The sequence below is a fragment of the Ruditapes philippinarum genome, unplaced genomic scaffold, assembly GCF_026571515.1.
Source record: "Ruditapes philippinarum isolate M1 unplaced genomic scaffold, ASM2657151v2 ctg410_1_1_1_1, whole genome shotgun sequence".
NCBI classification, from domain to species: Eukaryota; Metazoa; Mollusca; class Bivalvia; order Venerida; family Veneridae; genus Ruditapes; species Ruditapes philippinarum.
Genome location: NW_026851999.1, coordinates 199641 through 222923, shown reverse-complemented (window position 1 = coordinate 222923; position 23283 = coordinate 199641). Strand labels below are relative to the sequence as shown.

At 29.6% G+C, this 23283-nt stretch overlaps 1 protein-coding gene and 1 long non-coding RNA gene across 2 annotated transcripts in view; both read right to left on the bottom strand.

The window, feature by feature from the left end:
• LOC132745078 (uncharacterized) overlaps nucleotides 1-23283 on the bottom strand; it is a 260458-nt gene that overhangs the window by 104881 nt on the left and 132294 nt on the right. The gene's annotated exons all lie outside the window — the stretch shown is intronic.
• Nucleotides 7396-12350, bottom strand: LOC132745158 (uncharacterized). Its single transcript, XR_009627800.1, has 4 exons — nucleotides 12007-12350; nucleotides 9823-9899; nucleotides 8160-8403; nucleotides 7396-7502 (listed from the first exon to the last, which is right to left on the bottom strand). It is a non-coding gene; the product is annotated as an uncharacterized LOC132745158 (long non-coding RNA).

Genomic DNA, 23283 nt, shown 5'->3' with positions numbered 1-23283 from the left:
ATATCACAGATAAGACGTCAAAAGACAAATTTAAAAAGCAGGAAAACTTATAGTTTAGCCAGATGATTACACATTAAATGATTTAGAATGATCTTATTAAATGTGTTTGAAGTAGCCGTGAGCTTTTTTATATAATAGGCATCAATCCATTGGAATAAGAAAACTTTGAATAGAACACCTTTATTCCTTGCCTTCAAAATTTGATATCGAGTTGAAAGCATTTAATCGTTAAGTAAATAACATATTCAACTTCGTTCAATTACAAAATTATGAAAATATGCTAGTTATAACCATAAAGAATTCAGAGTTCTTAATATCAAGCAGCCATATTAACATTTGTCAAAATATGGTACACTGTATCACTTCATTTACACATACATATTAAGTTCTAAACAAGATCACTTCATTTACACATGCATATTAAGTTCTAAACAAACAAAAATTGTAATCAAGCCGCTGAAGTATTTTTTGTGCGCTTTCCAAATTACAATTTTCATATTCATGGTGTAATAATAGAAATTGCTAAATACGTTGAATAACTATGGATTCTATATAGATACAGGATTACAATATTCTATCTTATAGATACAGGATTACAATGTATTAATAAAACAAAACCAAACCAGATGTATGAACACTATTTTACGTCTAAAATGCCTACTTTATATATTCATTCGTAGCAATACGTTATGTTTTATTACAAAGTACACATTAAACAATAACAAATGAAGTGGTTCCGTTTGGGCGTTCACCTTTGCAAATATGTCAGTAATTTTATTTAGCACACGGCTCTCTTCTAACACATTTCTGCAGCAGCAATTGAGTATTTGTACTTCATAGAAATAACGTGATTGCATAAATATGTTATTATGTATTGTTTTTACTGTAAATATACATGGAATGGATGATTTGCTGCACATATATCGGAATTTGACTGGTTAAAAATTTTAACATAAAGTGGGTGGGGTAATTTGACACCAGTTTGTCATAGAATTGCCCGCCAAAATTTTTTTTTTAATTTTAAATGCATAAATTTGTGAATCAACATGGACAAAAATTTGTTTGTATGAAGTTTGCATGTAATAAATATGTTTAACTTATATATAGAAGTGTTTTTTTAGTATCATCGGAAATTAACAAATTACGCCGATTTTATAACTGAAATTTAAGGGTGTCAACTTGAAAGCTAGAATTATCACATTTCCCCTTCAGCAAAAGAGTGCAACTTTTTCCCTAATATCAAGCAGATATGGTACCATCATAAAATACCTAGACAAAAACTTTTGCAATTAGTTCTTGGTAAGCTTGATTTTCGGGCTAATTTGACTAGACTGTCATGTCACTATTATCTCTTTCGTTATCTGATAATTATGCAAAAATTGTCTTTTTCTTATGAGCAATCATGTTATTGGAATGCTGATGGTAGTAAATGTTAATCACATTTTTTTTCTTTACTATTTTGTTACTGTACTGTGTATGTGATTCTTTTTGTCAATTACAACGTGGAATTATTATGTGACAATTTAATTGCATATTGTTATGTGTCATCATATAACAACGTATATCAGCAAATATTTTATCACTGATTTATTATCTAGCGGCTATATAAATATACTAACATTCTTCATTAGCAACATTACCACAAATATCGATTCAAATTAAACCTGTAGCTAATTCTCTGTATACAAATTGTATTCATGTCCGAGAAGAGTTTTGTGTAACTCATGATATTCTATTTTTTATATATGCATAATCATAATTATAAAATGTATCTATACATGCATATGCAAAATCTAAAATACTAATATATACAGATAAGTCACTTAACTTTTTATTGAAAAGTTTAATCGTTAGAGTGCCGCATAATGAAAGCAATTCGTGAAAAAAACTATTAACATGTGTCAACTCACTTTTTGATAATTATATCACGACAGTATTTTTTAACACCGCAGAAGTCTTAAATATGATGCTAGCATATTGCTTAGAGCCTTCAACATTTTCAATTTTAGCGTTTTGTGCGTTATTTAGGGAGTATTTCTATTTTGTGAAGTGATAACAGTTTTAACGTTTCTTCCAATTTTTGTTTCATTTTAAGGTACCAATTTCTTTTAAGAAACATTCATATCTATCTCTCATTAACTCCAGAGATTTAAAAGATGTAACCTTAGTTATACTTTAATAAACATACTAGGCAAATCGAGATATGCAGTTTTTATAATCTATACAAGCATCTTGCATTTTGTTCGAGTGTACAGTTTGACGAAAAACATGCATAATTGCAAATTAGGTTAAAGTAAATATATATAATATCTCAAGAAGGAGTCTGTGCATCTTATCACAGATGAAATTGAAGTTAAAAATACATAAAGAAAATTGTTTAGGAATTATCTAAGAAAACATAATTCAGAAATAAAGATATTATCATATACCTACCTCACTCAAAAGGAACATAGCTACACAAGTGTTTTATAGCACTGTATTCCAGACATTTATTTCTAATAATCAGAAAAAAGAGAGTTTGAAATATGTTTATAAAAGTAAAAACAAAAAGAAAACTACTATATAAAACATTTTGTGTTTGTGAGTTTATTTTCATAGTCATATACACTGTATAAAATCCTAGGAAGATAAGTCATATAAATAGTTACTTTAAAATAATTGTGTAGATGTTTCAGAAACTGCTTAAATCATTAGACTAAGTCATCTATTAAAATATTTCTTATACAGTTAAATGGTATGTTTTTATGACAAAGCAGCTTTGCCTTTGATTTTATGTGAAAAATGACTGTAAATTTAATACTAAACCTTAAGCTTTTTGTTTTATTTTTCTTTAATATTTCTGATTAAGTTTCAAAGTAGAAAGCAGGTGATGTATTAAACAGTCTAAGCACCGGCTTAAGAGAAATCCAATGTTTAAAAATAGAAGTATTTGAAACATTAATTGATCCCGAAGCACCAGAAAACATTTTTAAATGAGTTGGAGAATGTGGCAAGTATTAACTCGTACATTAAGCATAAATTATTTCCCGAAAGAAAGAATGCTTTGACAGTATTTTTATATAGACCTTTGGCGCTTGAAAATACGCGAAATTTTCATCATGGCGTGTAAAGTCACTAATGACTTGAAAGTACGCCATAGAAATCACGAATACCCTGCTGATTAACCATTTAATTCAGAAATGATTAGAATTTTCTTTTTCGAATTCAATGTTGGTTAATATGAAGTATTGTTCCCCGTTGTGAATTCTATTAAAATAGAGAATTACAATAACTATTTCTTTGCGTGTATGCGCCGTGGTTATGTGGACGTAAAGAATGTAATAATTAGATATGTGCATGCCATGGAAACTAACTGCAAAAATATAGAATCATAATTATATTGAAGTTTATATTAGGTTTTATATGATTATAAAAGGCACGCCAGTGTGACTGTTGATTAAGTAGAAGTAATGAATTATGGTTTGAACACTGTATAAATCTTAATATCACGTTCGTTTTGGTTTGTTCATATTCCTTGACCGCACCAAACATGTATGCATTTCAATTGGATTACTTTTCAAACAATAGCAACAATAACAGTATAATACTACCACTTAAACATGCAATCTTACAAAAAAAACAACATTGTTTATCAAGTGTCAACAAAGCAAATAAAAGTTATGGAGAACCAGACGAATTAGAAATTATAATCCACGTGTGAGCAATGGGGATTCGTTGCATTTATTCTTACGATTGATGACGTATAAAAGAAGATCAATCAATATGGCATTTAAATAAAGTTTAACATACAGCTCGGTACTTCTGCACTGATTTTAAAGACATGTTTTTCATTTCATGGAAAACATATCCTATAATACGTAAACGTAGCTGTCAGAATATTATACAACATAATATATCAATTTTATATTTAAATGTAGCTGTCATACTATAACATAACACTTAAATTCATTCAAATGATGTAACATGTTTATAGTTAAAATTAGTGTCTTTCAATGCCAGTTGGTATACGAATACATTCGTCAGTGGAGGCTGGTATGTTAGACGTTAATATATTATATTTCACATAATCGCTGATCATTTGATGTTAATGTAAATGTATGCAAATGGCAGATCGATTTAGGGTAAAGTGACAGAACAACCGGCAGGTTCCAATTGCTTAATAAGTTCCATAGATTTGTAGAAAATGCAACAACTTCCCTTCCAAATCCCCGGTACTTACTGTAGCGGTATCTATGTAATTTCCAACGCTAATTTTGTTATATATCATAGAATGTCATTATTTGTATTGGTGTAGTCTGGTTAGTAATAATGAATAACTAGGTATAGATACAGTATTTTGATGTAACATCCGCTACAAATCTAAACATGTAACCAAATAGTCAAGCTGGGATTTGTTGAGTACGTTTATTCAGCATATCAGGAATTTAGACTTTTACTAGGTAAAAGTATAATTATAATTGTATAGTAAAAATCAAAGCACTGAAAGCACTGGAGGGTCGCTTGCGCTGACAAATTTATATGACATTATATTGCTGGTGATCACTTGAAAGGCCAAATTTCCTGTCCTTTTGCAACTTTTTTTAAAGGGTCAAGTCATATTCAAGTGGAAATGACTGAGTACAAAGGAAAGTGCAATATTTTGCCATATGATTTTATTCAGGGAGATTTTATCATTGACATCCAACAATTACAACACGGTTTATCAAAAGTACTAAAAAACCAGTACTTTTTTCTCAAGTGGTTCAGTTGAGATCGAAAAACCAAATTGCTTTATATCCTCAAAATAATACTTTAAATTGGATAAATTTTTAAGAGTACACTACTGGCAGAAGCAGAAGCTGGAAGTAGATAACCAAGTTCCTCTATTAACAATGACTAAGCATTGATAATTTCATCTACTTATAAGGCATATGAAAAAAACATGCTCATTCTTGGGGATTATAGTTATTATCAAATCTGATATTCAAGTTATCATCAACCCATGTGCATATAGACTGGATAGTGTTCAAACAACTCGAAAAGAAAATGGTTGAAAAATCTTTGTTTCTATGCATACTAGTAATAAGTGTTCCATCAGGGATAAACTTTCAGTGATTGTGAATACATGACTTATCAAAGTCACAATTTCATCCAGAGAGATTCATGAAAATTCTCACAAAACAATAAGTAAAGTATGATTAGTTAAAACTAGAACTATCACTAAATGTGATTAATACCCGCCACAAGACTGCTTTGGACATTAGGATGTAACAGAATACCTTGTAAAAGAATTGAAATAGAGTTATGTTTGTGGGCAATTAAAGATAGTAAGTTGTGGTTCTTGTATGTTGGCATTTCCTTTCAATGTGGTTGACCATTGATGAAGTTTTATTGAATTACTCTATAATAAGTCCAGAAAGACAAGGAAAAAGATCAATAACTCTATAAATACTGCAGATTGAGTAATGGTTATTGTACACTGCACTTTCTCTCATTTCGCTTGACCATTGTATGAATTTGTATTGAATTCCAACTACATGTACTAGTTTTCAAGTTATGCACTGGACAAAAGTAATTAAGGGCACTAACTGTAGGGTCATTCCTGCAAAGTTTTATTACTGTGCAGTCTTTGGTTTCGGAGGAGAAGATTTGTTTAAAGAAATTTTTGACGACCCACGACAACTGATGGTGGGGGATCACAATAGTTCACCACGAGCACGTTGTGCTCAGGTGAGCTAAAAAGTAATGATCAAAGTATAAGTTTGTGGATGACCTCGGCAATGCCATGACTGTAACAATACCTCTATTTTTTTAAAAAGAAAAAGTCGAGCTAAAAAGGGGCATAACAGCATCAAAAATAATTTATTGAAACTAAATCTGCCTTTTGATACTAACATGGCAAATATCACTCACTTTATTTCCTTCATAAGTTGTCCTGCAGAAATCAATTGAACACCATAACTTATAACATGCTTTTCAGTAAAAAATGACATTACTTTTAGATTATTTCACAATAAAGTATAATTTCAAAAGTAGCCAGACCCTTATTTGAATGAGGATGAAAAGCCTATAAACAAACAGAAATTTTGTGGGAAATACATTTATTTCTCAGAAAAATGTGATAAATAAAAAAAGTAGATAATTAATATTTGCAAATCATGAAGGAAATTAAACAAATTCAGGAAATATGACAGAATCACTTTCAAATCTGAACATTGAAAATTAATGATTCTACACAGAAAAAAAAAAATCTGCTCTCTTTGGCTTGTATGATGGGCTATAGACCTCGGACATAATAAGGTGTCATATCTGAACTACTTTCAGTCACAGTAAAATAGCAGCCTCCATTTACCAACATTGTGCCAAGTTATACATTGTATATGTTTTTCAATGCCATTCATGAAAATATTAAATCTGCTGTTCACTCTCTGAAATATATTTGGATCTTGCATGCAAAAGAAACAAATACCCATTATATGATATGTTCCAAATTTCTTCATGCTTACAAAAATTATATATTTAATATGTAAATAAGTTCATTAACAAGCAAAACTGTAATTTTATTGTTCTGACGAACAATCTGGAGTGTTTTTTGTTAAAAAGCCATACTCCAAGACCGACAAGTTTTCTGTTGCATTATATTATCCAAAATTAACAATATTGGGAAATTATGGAAAACAAAAATATTAACAAATACATGTATAAAATGAAACCAATGTATATTAATTTAATGTCCATTTATAGTTGAAACTGCGAAATTTAGCTATGTCAATGTCTGAAGGGATTCCAGTTCAATTAATCTTGTGTTCTCCCATAACTGAAGCTACAAATATCTGAGAATAAAATATATTTGTCATGTTGCAAGTAATTGTTATCTGGCACTGAATATATTCAACATCATAAAGACAATGTGCTCCATACATAACAATTTACCAGTAAAATCGAAGACATATTTCTTATATATATTATATATATATATATCTTTATCATATCTAATATATTATATATATATATATCTTTATCATATCTTTGCATGAATTATCATAGTAAGCTTACACCACTATGTAAAATGCTAGTTTTCTGGTCACAAGAAAATCAAAAGCAATGGATGGTGTGATATACAGACTTAATTAACTTTACAAATGCTGCTGAAAAACAAACAAGAATATTGTCAATTTCTTTTCAATTAAATGATAGGACAAATATTGGTTTCAATTAATGCTGCTGTACAAGAATAGAACATCACTTCTAACTGCAAGCAGAACCATAGTGTATTCTGGTGTCAGGAAAATAATTATTATCGCTTATTTTTTGTATCTCATGCTTTCTTTAGATGGATAACAGTAAAAATTTAAAGTGTACTATACCTAAATTGGTATTCTGTATGCTGAAGTTTCCTTTTGAATACAGAAATAACTCCTTCACATAGTAAGTTTCACTTCAATTAAGTTGTTCCAGAAATAATACATTGTTCTACTGGGTACTTCAGACAGCTTCATTTGAACAGTGTGGGCAACTTCTTACTACAAAGTGTGAGCAAGGTTAGTAAAAGAATTAAACAGCATAATTTATTCAAATACAAGAAACTAGAAGCAGGGCATAATCTGTTATTGTTTTTCAGAAAAATAATTGAAAATTTAACTTTTGAATGGATCATTTCACTATGAGCATACATTTCAATTTTTTAATAATTTTCTAGTGTAACATGTTTACAGTAATATTTTTTTTTTTGTATGATTACTAGTCCTACAATGAATTAATGTAATTCTGGAAAGGAAAATTTTAATTTTAAATACTTTGTCATGATTTTGAATTAGTAAAGGTCTGCAATGATATCAGTCAAACATTAGAAAGTAAAACCCTGATATACAACAACATCGGTGCAAGTTGAAAATTTGGAAAAACCCTTAAACTATAATTCATTTATTAATCACTTTTCCACATAATCTAATAGTAAAACATGATGATATTTGTCACAAAATCCTAGGCTTCAGGCATATGCACCATGCAACAAGTGATTACAGTAAACATGTTTAAAAAGTTTGATGACTGTAATTAATTACTAAGGGATCAGTAATTACCACAAGATGACAAACCTTAGAACCTTATGATAAGGAAAGACCTTTAATGTACATGCAATCAACAACAGACCTAAATTTATTATTGAAAAAATGACAAACCTGTATGAATTTTTTTCTTCTCTGCAGCAGAAACCTCTTCCTTACAGATAATTGCAAAGAATCTATAAATAGGATCATGATGATCATCATCACGATGAAGACTTCATGGCTGAAACTTCATCACTTTTTGCTATAACATACTACCAGTTTGAGCTATCTTGTCCTGTATACATGTATATAACTTGTCTGAACCTACATGTACTGTACCTTCACTGTTATCAAACAGTAACATGACAGAAGTCACCTAAAAAAAGCAAAACAAAATTTAAAGTCTTATAATATATTAAAGATCATGCACAAGTAATCAGTATTAAACAAGCAAGTTATATCATTTTACCACAATTTTTTCTGCACATATAATATCTGCATTAAATATATATTAAATAATAACTTTTTAAAGGTCCATTAAGCCTTAGAAAAGATAACATTTTTATTTTCAAACTTTCCTTTTACATATCTTGTTGCAGTTCTCAAATAGTTACATGTACTCATTGACCATGTACATGTAGATAAGTTATCTGGCAATTGGTATAATTACATTAATTCAGTATTTTGTATGTAAGTCAAAATAATACTTTGCTCACATTTTGCTACCTTTACAACACATGACTGTTTGTTCAGTGTTACTCTTTTCAGTTGTTAAACATTTAAAATGCTCTAAATACATCATTAAAACATAATTGAACACATATTTGACCTTTCTAAAGAATTACAAAATTATTTATCTCTGACACATTATATGTGCTTTTAAGATTTTCAATATTTTTTACCAGAGATTCTTTTACCTATACACTTACTCTATAGATTAATTACTAAGAACAGAAGATAATGTAAAATGTACTACACATTTAGTTACACACAACTTGACAGCAAATTATACATTTTTCAATATAATAAAATACAAAAAGAAAAACTGTTTCTCTCTGTAACCAAAGAGAAATCATAAATATTGTAAACTTCAGACTCATACTCTTATTACTACCTTTAGCTAAGGTTGTTATAATATATGTACTTTTCCAGTCAAAATGAGGTAAATATTTTTCAAGGAATTCTTCTTATAAATTAATATGCGAACACAAAACAAATAAATATTAACAATATGACAATAAGTTAAATTCAGTATTTGACCATGATGGTCAGTCATCTAAAGGTCAATGTCATATATGAATTACTTAAAGGGACTCCACTGAGGCTTTTGACATGACCAGAATGGAAATAATATTTCAAGATTGATAATTTGATATTCTATTTGATGTAGATCTTGGCAAAAAACCTATATGCAAAAATTTTCAGATCATGCACTCGCTCTGTTTTCCCAGAATGATTACTTTGAATAGTGTAAAATGTCCCAAAAATGAACAGTGCTTTTGATTCATACATGTATTGGGAAGAATAGAATTAGAATAGCACAAATATACAATTTTCAATGTATTTCTGAATATATTTCTTAATAGTATGTGCATATCATTCTGGACACAAGGAAAAAACAACAGCATTTATTGCAAAAAAAGCTGGTATACTGCTTTTGTACAGGAAATACTTCCATGACAGTAGTGTTGTTCTTAAATTTGACTACTAAGTCAAATATGTGTTTCAAATTTTCCAGAGCTCAATAAAATAAATGTGGGTTTTTCTTATAAACAAACATTTAAAGAGAACTTACACTGAACAATACTATCATAGTATGTCTTGACCATGTCACATTTAAAACCTCACACAACAGTTTATTATATCACACACCTGAAATAAATGCATTTCTTATTTAACATTCATATGATTTTCATATCAACAATAAAGCATTCCCAACTTAAAGTTATCTAAATCATTTGGCTTAATAGTCAAATCAGCTACATCATGTACATGTATATATACCAACTCAAAACAGGTCAATGCATCAAACTATTGGGACAAATCAGAAGCAAGTAAAATGTTGACCTTAACCATTCAGACAATATCATTCATGTTTATAATATACAATGATTATTTGTGAAATTAATCAGTCAAATCCCATGACGTTATCAATTTAATTATATATTTTTCTTATATCAACAATTTTTTTCATATTATTAGAAAATCCCCTAATCATCATGTAAATAAAGTGTTATATGATACACAGTCTAAGTACTATCGTCCGTTTTTGTATGCACTAGCATAGAGCAGAATGGGGAACCACGCACTTGTTTGTGGAGAACACTTCTGGATCAGGAATTACCTTCTAAAAAATCTAGTTGTAGAATCTTTCTTTAAATACAGGTAAATATGACTGAGTGACAGGGCTTGAGCAAAAATAAATAAAATCCAGTTGTTTGCATGTGTGTTTGTCCTAAGTGGTCTCTTTATTCGCTCATTTAAAGCTTAATACTAGGTAATTATGTACATAAAGAGAAACAGAAATTCTAAAAAAAAGTCCAAAATAGCAATATTGAAAATGCTGCAGACTCAGTTTGATTGAGCCAGTTTATGGATAGTACTGGAAAGTGCATGCTACTGTTCACACCCAATAGCATTAGGTTAAGCAGTATTCAACATTTAAACATGTAATGGTAAATTTTTTAAATTAGAAACATTAGCAGGTGTATTTTTATGGCAGTGATCATGGAACCTCCAATGTGACATGTTAGTGCCATTCCATGAAAAGTGGCGTATGATTCCCAAAGAATACAATGTGTGTTCCCTTAATGAAAAAAAGAATGGGGGAACTGAACAAAAAAGGATACTGTTCTTCAAGATTCTGTGTATTTTTTTCTGCGTTTTTCAAAAACTTTGGTTTAGATTGTTTCAATAATTAGAGTAATTTAGACTATAAAAACTGAATTTGCAAAATATTTGAACTCAGTTAGTGTCAGTGTGAGAACTGAAGCCGAAAGAATAATCAGACACCTCCTCTAGGACAGACTTACTACATGTAAGGCCTTACTGTTTGCATGTAAACAAAGTAGTTTTTTGACTTCCATACAAAATACTAAATCACTTTAACTATACTGATTGCTAAAAAGCAACAGCTGAGGCAAAAGTTGGTTCAGATAATTGCCCATTGAGTAACTTTTTGGAAGTTATAACAGGCCACCAATAACAGGCTTTTGAGAAATAAATTAAAATCATTTCTGGGGCATAATGGGCCTTAAAGCCAGTATGTGCTAGGGGGGCAAGGACAGTAACTTTCATTTTCCAGTACTGTTTAGCCTCAAACAAACCGAACCTGCAACATTTTCAATTGTGTCATTTTGGGTGTTCTTAAGGGATTCTATTTTATGCATTGTAAACATAAACAATAATTTTTGATTCACCAATCTGCCATTATATAATGTCATGCGACAAATACCATGGCCAATAGAACTATAGAAAATACAATGAATGACAATCTGCTTGTAGAAACGAATATCTATGAGTAAATAAAATCAATATATTATCATACTTATCTATTACATCAATCTATTATCTAGTTTATTTATTAAAACTCTGAAAGTTATATTAAATATCATAATATATTATTGATACAAATGCGAATCCAGATTAATTCAATAATTTATTATTATACTGTTAGTTCTGTTAAACCTTTATCTGTTATCTATTAAATATAAAGGATATACCAAACAAACTCCAAAAATACCCAAACCATAAATATTTTTCAGTCCAAATGTATTTTAAAAAATTTTGTTAATTTTAGGTGGGGCGAATCGACACTAAATTCGGACGAATCGTCACTGTGGCGAATCGTTACCCTGTTACCGACAATTTTTATTTATAAACAAATTAATCTTCAAAAATTAATCTCATGGGTGGTTCAGTTTCATAAAATCTTTCTTATTTAATCGAGGTAAACTGTCAAAATTACTCAAGAACTTACAATTTCTTCAAAATATCCTGGATGTCTGTATCAAATAACGAAAGTCGAATCAAGCTGTGGAAGAAGCATGGCTGACCTCAGTGACCTGTCACGTGATTCAATCGCGCATTGATATTTTTTCTGTACACAGCACAAATTTACTGTAATTTTCGTTATCATAATACATTTCAAAATGTATGATAACCCTCCTGTAATGAATGAAGGTACGGATTTTCTAACTTGTTACCGACAATATGGAACTATTTACTACGTGCATGTATAATTCAGCCGAAATTCGGTTCGCAGTAAGCCTGAGATGTAGCTTATAACTTTGGCTCGCTTTGCGCAAGCGCAGCGACCCAAAAACAATTTTCGTTAACTATATTCAATATAAAAATAGTAAACTTTCAAAATATATACATTTTGTTGTATTATTTATTTAAAATTAATTCAATTTAAAATTTAATTTGACTGATGCAAAATTAACGTAAATTTTCAATAATACCAGATACTTTTTATCGATAGACAATGTTAATTACGAACATAATATGTTTGTACGAAAAATACTCCAGATTCTGCTAGAATAATAACTGCAATAAATTGTGTGCCTATTACCTCTTTTATACCAAGGAATAAGTGTATTTAGAATCAAGCAATATTACGCAATTTTTCTACATCTGGATTCGTTAAGGACGTCATAAATAACATTTCTATACTTGCAACATGTAATAATTATCTAGGGTAAATATGCAAAAAATGTATGCAACATGTGTTATATTCATTCATAGCAGATAAAAGGGATTATTGGTGCTAACATAATTCACAACTTCATTGCTTCAATTTTAAGTTAAAATCGTCTCTAATGCCACCTGTGTATACTACAAATACAAGCAAAACTTAAATCTAGTTATTCAGGAGTCAAAATATCACAGTATTGTTTGTTTTGTGGTCGCTTAGATATTTGCATTTAATTCAAGAAATGTTGTGTGGGTAAAAAAATGTCCATTGTCTTAAACAAAACATAACTAAATAACAAAGAATCTGAAAGATTGTTACTCCACATGTTACTTACTTTACACATTAGGGTGTTTTGTAATATGGTGTTTTATTGTGAACACTATAGCATTGAATCCAATGTCAGATCAATAAAACAACAATCATAACAAAAATTATCTAATTTATATATATAATAGATTAAAAACGCTGCTGTTCTGGCGCTTAGTGTGAACAGACATGCCGCCGGTCCATAACTTCTTCCGTCCCTAAACTTTATAAACCGAGAACGGAACGCTTTATTGTTTTACTGAGTCATATTGCACAACCTCCACGGTTTCCATGTTTCATTACTGGATTACGAAATTTGGTTTACTTCTATTAAGCATGGTTATGATAATAGTAATAATTTTAGTACGTCATTTTTGTCGCAAAATCTTAAAAACCAAGAAATACTAAATTTTGATATGTTTTAAGATTAATATTTCAAAATACAATGTTAGTTAATATTAAAACTGAAAATATGAAAATGTCAAACAAACGCACAGAACCAATATGTAAACATCCATTGCTATGGAATCAATGCCCCAGAATAGAGACACATGCTGAATAAATTGCTAACATTTTAGCAAATGTGAACGCCCAAACACTTTATTCTTACTGATGACTAAACGTCTACATATATATATTGATAGTGAACTTTATTCCGGTCTTTTTCCAAAAGCACCTAGTTAAGCGTGAATTCTTAGTTATATAGCAAGGATAAATGCATGGAAGTATCAGACGTCAATATTGCTTCTTACATCTGCTTCTTTTTGGTAATAAATTGTGATCTTGTATCTCTAAGATAGTAGATTCATAAATATTATATGGAAACTTCTGATATTTAGTAAAGAATATGTAAGGTGTAATTTTTATTTTTTATTTGGAACAAGAGCACAAAACATGCTCCGGCAGTTGGATAATGAACAGTTATGTCGAGAGCTTCACACAGTCATTATATGATTGTGTTATAGTGCACCATATTTTGAACAAAATGTTAAATAAATGACTGCTTGATATAACAGGCAAGTTTAAACTCAAATTTGCATATTACATTGACTGTGACAAATCAGTAAATTAACTTCAGTAAAAATGTAAAATAGGTTGGAGAGAGAATCAACTTGATTTTAAACTAATGCATTTTAGATATAAAACGTTCAAGCAAACTCATTAATGAAGCTACACTTTCGACAAGTAAAAATAATTCTAGTGAATGCTTAATATACGTGCTTGCTCTATAGTTAAATTAGTCTTCAAACATGATACATAGACCTAATGCAGAAAATGAGGTTCTTATCAAACACTTTTAGGTGTTCTACAAGAACAAAAATTGCGTGATTTTGTTGACATTAATCATATTCTGAACTTGCTTATGCTGTTAACAAATGTAATCTGTCAGTTCTGACCTTTGTCTTTAACAGCGAGAAAACAACACAATGAAAATAAGTATGTATTAAAAGATATATGAATTAAATACTATATGTGTCTAGTATGGATAAAATGGAACTAAGTTCGGCAGTCAAATTTAAAAAAAGAAAACTTGATATTGAATATTTAATTTGGTATGAAGATGGTATTTCTACTTTTATTTTCCAAATTATAACTATAATTTGTTAAAAATCGGAATTGTATATGTCACAACAATATTATATAAAATACGCCGCCAATCATAACTATGATTCGCATGATTACATACTGAACAGAACTAAACTCTTTGGCATATTCAACTGAATAGTAGCAATGTTAAACTTTTATATTTTTGTATAATGTTTCAATATCTCAAGAGCAATAAAGTTTTGGACATGGTGATTCAAGAAATAGTATATCACAGTTTTCATTATCAGCTATGCTTTTTACCAGGACTTGTTTTATTACAGCTTCAAATTACAATAACTATTGTTTTGCCCATGCATACAACACATATTTTATTACTGATTAAATATCCATCAAGATAGAACTGTTTAAAGTCCTCTAACAAGTAAAAGCATGAACACTGATTTGTTTCCTGTATGGATAAGTCATGTGTAAATTTTTATACAATATACAATAAATTCATCCACATCTGAGCAGCTTATTTCTCAACATTTGAGATGTCAATATTTCATCATACTTATTTTTGTCTTCATTTGAAGTTTTAGTTGGTTTTATATATTAAAAGATACTTCAAAATAATTGAACCATTCACCCATTCACTAAGTAATGGACAGAAAAATTGCCAAAAAATTGTAAACACAAGTTTTATAGCTTGACAAAGTCATGGCATTTTGTAATTGTGAAAAATATAAGTTGCCAAGTCATTGCTCTGACTTGTGAAGTTGAAAAATATTCAACTTCCTGCAAGTTATCTTCCTACCAAATATGAAATACATCTGTCATTAAATAAAGGCTGTATGGGCAAAAGTGTAAAATCTATTTTGAGCACTGGTGACCTTAACCAAACTGACCCCTAACTCTATCCAAAAGAAGAATATAATGTAAGTTATCTTCCTACCAAATATGAAATACATCTGTCAAAAAATAAAGGCTGTATGGGCAAAAGTGTAAAAATCTATTTTTAGCACTGGTGACCTTAACCAAACTGACCCCTAACTCTATCCAAAAGAAGAATACCATGTAAGTTATCTTCCTTCCAAATATGAAATACATCTGTCAATGAATAAAGGCTGTATGGGCAAAATGTAAAAAGCTATTTTTAGCACTGGCGACCTTGACCCAACTGACCCCTTACTTCATCAAAAGGAAGAATACCATGCAAGTTATCTTCCTACCAAATATGAAATACATCTGTCAATAAATAAAAGCTGTATGGGCAAAAGTGTAAAAATCTATTTTTGGCACAAGTGACCTTGACCCACTGATCCCTACCCCAATCAAAAGGATGAATACCATGCAAGTTATCTACCTACCAAATATTAAATATATCTGTCACTTAATAAAGACTGTATGAGCAAATGTGTAAAAATCTATTTTTAGCACTGGTGACCTTGACCCAACTGACCACTAACTCCATCAAAGTTTATGTTTCTATCAATTATAAATAACATCTGTCTATAGAATAAGGTCAATACACCTGTAAAAATCTATTTCTAACATTGGTGACCTTGACATTGTTAACATTGACCTTGACCCAAATGACCCCTTACTACACCCAAAGAAGGAGGATTGTATTAAACTAAGACATCACTTAAAATATAAAGGCTGTATGAGCAAAAATGTTTATATTTATTTTTTTAAACCAGTGACCTTGACCGTAGAGACCGCTTACTCCACAAAAAATTAGAGGACCATCAAAGGTATACACCTACTAAATATGAAAGATATCATTAAAGAAATTAAGCAATTAGGAGAAATTAAAGATAAATCCAACTTGCCGAAATAGGTTAACCAGACAAGGCCCTATTTTCAAAGTGAAAAAAGGGAAATAACTGGGAAATATGGATGACACAGTTATATAACTTGGCAATATCATGTACTTTGTATTGATAAGTAAGTGTGGAAATTATAAAGCCATTAGTATAGATAGAACTTAAGATATTTCCAACTTGCCGTTTTAGGTTAACCATTATTCATTTTCTAAGTGCTGAAAAGGGCAATAACTTGGTAAATATGAAAGCCAGAGTTATGTAACTTGCCCAGATCATGTACTTTGTATTGATTAGTAAGTGTGTAAACTTAGAAGCCATTGGTACAGGTAGAACTTAAGAAAAATCCAACTTGCCGTTCTAGGTTAACCTCGTACGGACAGACGGAAAGACGGACGGACGGACGGTTCAATCACTATATTCCCGGGGGCATAAAAAAGATAACTTAATTGGTCTGATAATTATTCCAGAGACTAAAATAACTAGGACACAGGAAGTAATCAATTCATTAATGACATGATTCTTTACAAGTTGGTTTCATACTATCGCAATTATACAATAGTATGAGTCAAATTGATGAAGACATACGTTGATTGTACATCGGCACTGTTAAGGTTATATGGTGACTTTCCAGCTAAACTGGTGGAGGAATACTTCAACTGTTCTCTTCTTGCAGTATTTCAGGCACGAGCAAAGTAGAACCGTTCAGTAATTTACCTGTATAGCTCCTCACATGGAAGAATGGAAAAACCCTGACAGGATTCGGACCCATACCGGTTAGGGGCAAGTGATTTTTTGTATTAAAAGATTATATGAACGTTGTCCGAATAATATACCCGTTATGACGTTCTCATTAACAAGATTTTCCGATAGTTTGTTAATTACTGTATATGTTGTCTTGTCCTAAATATTAAAAAGAAAATTAAAGCCAAACTTGCCAAATACTTTTACCGTGTAGTTTTGATTTAGTTAGACTTTAGAAAATATCTGGTAGCGTTATTTTGCATTATATAGCCAATAGCTACCTAAATGAATTATAAAATCAAACTTAAATATTCTGTGACACACGTTTTTTATGGTTTTAAATCATGAATTTGTTTAATATGATGCTCAAATTAAGATTTATCAATAAAATAGGTACCAAAAAGCATTATTTATAAAGATATTATCGAATTTAACATTTCATGTAAATAAAGGGAGGTAATAAAAAACATTTATTTTCTATAAAGTTCAAGTCAAAATTTACAATAAGAAATGATTGCATATATTTAAATGATGATTACATATAATACGCACAAATATTTGCAGTACATATTTTATATATTCTTCAATGTTTGAAAATTGTTTTATTTGCATAATTATGTACATATTTATAATTTCACTTAGTGTGGTTGACCACTTTAATCTCAAAATACAGGATCTTTAAGCTCGTTTTCCTTTCCAAAAAGGATGTGAAAGATTCATAAACAATGTTCATAACTATCTATATAACAAAGTTCATCAACCTCCAACGTTTCAAGGGATTTTCATTCTTTATCAATAAGTTTGCTTTTTATTTTCTAAATCACATATTAATCTTCTTTTTTTACATAATGTCACCCATTGATTATATATTTAATAATGTATTATATAATTATGTCATATTACATATTAACATATTACATATTATCACACAGTAATTTTCGTTTTTCTTACACTATGTTGTCCATAGTACCTATTAAATATTGCGTTATATAATTATGTCATATTATTGTGAATATTGCATTTTTATACAAAATATAGTCACATTGAAAAAGCAAATAACGTAAGTGTAAAAAATATTTAAAACGTGCTAGGATATGTCTATGAAATATAACATGGCTTTTAATACAAGTCAAAATATAAACAAGTCAGAACATTCATTTTTTCACCAAATATTTCCATAGCATAACCAGACTTGAAGTTGATTTTTTTTCAAAATGTTATCGATGCGTTGCAAATAAATCAGGAATGAAAATGTCACAAGAATATAATTAAGAGAACATAACATATTCAGATATCATCTCATTATTTGATTCCCCTGGTTAAAAACCGGGAGCAAATATAACTACAATATGTGGAAGATTCAAACTGAAGAATTGCCGTGTCACTATTATCTCTTTTGTAATCTGAAACGCACAGATTTCCTTTTTCTTATGAGCAATCATATTATTGAAATGGTGATGGAAATAAAATTTAATGGTAATCACTTTTTTCTTTACTTTAAATATTGGTACTGTATTGTGTATGTGATTCTATTTGTTAATTACAACGTAGAACTTCAATGTGAAATTTTAATTACATTTTGTTATGTCTCAACATACAACAACGTGTATTAGCAAATATTTCATCACTGATTTATTATCTAGCTTCCATATAAAACAACCTTTCTCATTTCTCAATAACCACACATACCCATCTAAATTCACTCTGTCAATAATTCTCTGTATGCAATTTGTATATGTTATCATACGTCAACTTATGTGTCCGTGAAAAGTTTTGTGTAACTCATGATATTCTTTTTCTTTATATATGTATAATTATATAATGCATATACATACATGCATATGCAAAATGTAAAATGCTAATCTATACAGATAAGTCACTAAACTGTTATGGAAAAGTTTAATTACAAAGATAATTATATCAGTATTTTTAAGTCTTAAATATAATGCTAGCATATTGCTTTAAAAAAAGATTATATTTTATCGAAATAACTTTAGATATTATCTTCTAATACTAAGTGTGACTTATATGATAGACGACAGCTTACAACTTCCAGTACCTTAAGCAAACCGATCCTTCAACAATCAATTTTAGCGTTTTGTGCATTATTTAGGGAGTCTCTCTATTCTGTGAAGTGATAACAGCTTTAACATTTCCTAAAACTTTTGTTTAATTTTAATGTATCAATTTCTTTTTTAGAAACATTCATATCTATCTCGCATTAATTCCAGATCTTTGAAAAATGTAACCTTATTTATACATTGAAAAACTTACTTGGAAAAACGAGGTATGCACTTTTTAAAATCGTATTTATCTATGCAAGCATCATGCATTTATGTTACAGTTTACAGTCTGACCTAAAAGCATGCAAATTGCAAATTAGCTTAAAGTAAATATATATAATATCTCAAGAAGAAGTCTGTGCATCTTATTACAGTTGAAATTGAAGCACAAATTACATAAAGAAAATTATTTAGATTTATCTACAATAACATAATTCAGAAAAAAAAGATATTATCATATATCTACCGCACTCCAAAGGAACATACCTACACGAGTGTTTAATATCCCTGTATTTCAGACATTTTTTTCTTATAATCATAGAAAAGAGAGTAAGAAATATGTCTTTAAAATTAAAAACAAAAAGAAAACTGCTTTAGAAAACTTTTTGTGTCTGTGAATTTGTTTTCAAAGTCATTGTTTTGAGTCATTGCATAAAATTCAAGATTATTCATATCAATAGTTTTCTTTTAAATAAGTATGCAGATGTTTCAGAAAATGCTGTAATCATAAACCAAAGAATCTATTAAAATATTTCCTTTACAAGTAAATGGTATTTTTATGACAAAAACAGCTTTGCGTTTGATTCTACGTGAAAGTAAAAGAGACTGTCAATCTAATAATAAAACATATGCTTTTTGTTTTATTTTTCTTTAATATTTCTGATTAGGTTTCAAATGGGAAAACAGTTGATGTTTTAAACAGTCTAAGCACCGGCTTAAGTGGAATTGAAAAGTTAACAATAGAAGTATTTGAATCGTTTTTCCTGAAAGAATACAAACAAAAGAATGATGTATATGACAATTTTTAAATCTTACATAAAGCATCCGTCCCATTTAAAGTATTTGAACCCAAGAAAGACTTTTCTGGGCAGCCTTAATTTATTGGGCCCATTTTTGTCTTCATGGCGTGCCAATCACTGTTTATTTAAATATACACCGAAGCGCAGTTGTAAAAGGCACGGAATGGCACGGATACCCTGCTGTTTACCCTGAAAATTCAGAATTGATTAGAATTTCTTTTTAGACTTCAATATCGGTTAATATTAAGTTATGTTCCCCGTTGTGAATTATATTAAAATAGAGAATTACAATAACAGTTTATTCGCGTGTATGATGGTTATGTATACGTTAAGTGCTGTAAAGAATAGATATATGCATGCCATTAAAATTAACTGCAAAAGTATCGAATCAAAATATTTTATAAGATTAAAAAAGGCACACCAGTGTATCAATTTAAATACCGCGTTCGTTTTGGTTTGTTCATATTCCTTGACCGCACAAAACATGTGTATGCATTTCATTTGGATAATTTTTTTTAAACGACAGCGACAGTAGCAGTATAATACTACCCATTAAACATGCAATCTTACAAATAAACCGCATTGTTTATCAAGTGTCGACAAAGCAAAAAAAAGTTATGGAGAACCAGACGAAGTTAGAAATTATAATCTTCGTGTGAGCAATGGGGATTCGTTGCATTTATTTTTACGATTGATGATGTATAAAAGAAGATCTATCAATATGACCGTTAAATAAAGTTTGACAAACAGCTCGGTACTTCTGCACTGACTTTATAGATATGTTTTTCATTTCAGGGAAAACATATTCTATGATAAGTTAACGTAGCTGTCAGAATATTATACAACATAAAATATCAATTTTATATGCAAATGTAGCTGTCATACTATAACATAACACTTAAATTCATTCAAATGATGTAACATGTTTATGGTTAAAATTAGTGTCTTCAAATGCCAGTTGGTGTCCGAATGCATTCGTCAGTAGAGGCTGGTACGTTTGCTCAATCTAGAAACGTTAATATATTATATTTCACATAATCGCAGATCATTTGATGTTAATGTACATGTATGCAAATGGCAGATCGATTTCGGGTAAAGTGACAGAAAAACAGGTTCCAATTGCCTACTTAGTTTCATAGACATTTATAGGAAATGCATCATCTTCCTTTCCAAGTCTCCGGTACTTACTTTAGCGTATTTATGTTATTTCTAAAGCTAATTGTGTTATATATAAATGATATGATTTCAGTGAAACTCAGCTAAATGTCAATTAATTTTTTTTGAAAAAGGTAATCATTCATTCGAACATAGAATGTCATTATTTATATTGGTGTAGTCTGGTTAGTAAAAAAGAATAACTTGGTATGGATACAGTATTTTGATGTAACCTGCGCTACAAATCTAAAGATGTAAACAAATAGTTAAGCTGGGATTTGTTGAGTAAGTTTATTCAGCATATCACAGGAATTTAGAATTTAACTAGGTAAAAGTATAATTATAATTGTATAGTAAAAAAACAATTTTCGTTAACTATAATTATATTCAATATTAAAATAGTAAACTTTCAAAATATATATTATAATTGTAACCCTTGGATTAACATTAATTCAATTTGAAATTTAATTTGACTGGTGCAAAATTAACGTAAATTTTCAATAATACCAGATACTTTTTATCCATAGACAATGTAAATTACGAACATAATATGTTTGTACGAAAAAATACTCCAGATTCTGCTAGAATAATAACTGCAATAAATTATGTGCCTATTACCTCTTTTATACCAAGGAATAAATGTATTTAGAATCAAGCAATTTTTCTACATCTGGATTCGTTAAGGACGTCATAAATAACATTTCTATACTTGCAACATGTAATAATTATCTAGGGTAAATATGCAAAAACTGTATGCAACATGTGTTATATTCATTCACACCAGATAAAAGGGTTTATTGGTGCTAACATCATTCACAACTTTTTTGCTTGGACTAGGAGTTAAAATCGTCGCTAATGGAACCTGTATATACTACAAATACAAGCAATACTAAAATCTAGTAATTCAGAGGTCGAAATATCAAAGTATTGTTTGTTTTGTGGTCGCTTAACTCTTTGCATTTAATTTAAGAAATATTGTGTGGGTAAAAAAATGCCTATCGTCAAAACATAACATAACTAAATAACAAAGAATCGGAAAGATTGTTACTCCACATGTTACTTTACAAATTGATTTTTTTTTGTAATATGGTATTTTATTGTGAACACTGCAGCATTGAATCCAATGTCAGATCAATAAAACAACAATCATAACAAAACTTATCTAATTTATATATATATAATAGATTAAAAACGCTGCTGTTTTGGCGCTTAGTGTGAACGGACATGCCGCCGGTCCATAACTTCTTCCGTCCCTAAACTTTATAAACCGAGAACGGAACGCTTTATTGTTTTACTGAGTCATATTGCACAACCTCCACGGTTTCCATGTTTCATTACTGGATTACGAAATTTGGTTTACTTCTATTAAGCATGGTAATGATAATAGCAATAATTTTAGTACGCCATTTTTGTCACAAAATCTTAAAAGCCAAGAAATACTAAATTTTGATACGTTTTAAGATTAATATTTCAAAAGACAATGTTAATTAATATTAAAACTTAAAATATGAAAATGTCAAAAACGCACAGAACCAATATGTTAACATCCACTGCTATGGAAGCAATGGTCCAGAATAGAGACACGTGCTGAATAAATTGCTAATTTTTTAGCAAAGGTGAACTCCCAAACACTTTATTCTTACTGATGACTAAACGTCTACATATATATATTGATAGTGAACTTTATTCCGGTCTTTTTCCAAAAGCACCTAGTTACGCGTGAATTCTTAGTTATATAGCAAGGATAAATGCATGGAAGTATCAGACGTAAATATTGCTTCTTACATCTGGTTTTATTTTCATGGTAATAACTTCAGATCTTGTATCTCTAAAATAGTAAAATCATACAAATTATATGGAAACTTCTGATAATACGTAAAGAATATGTAAGGTGTAATCTATATTCATTTGGAAAGAGCA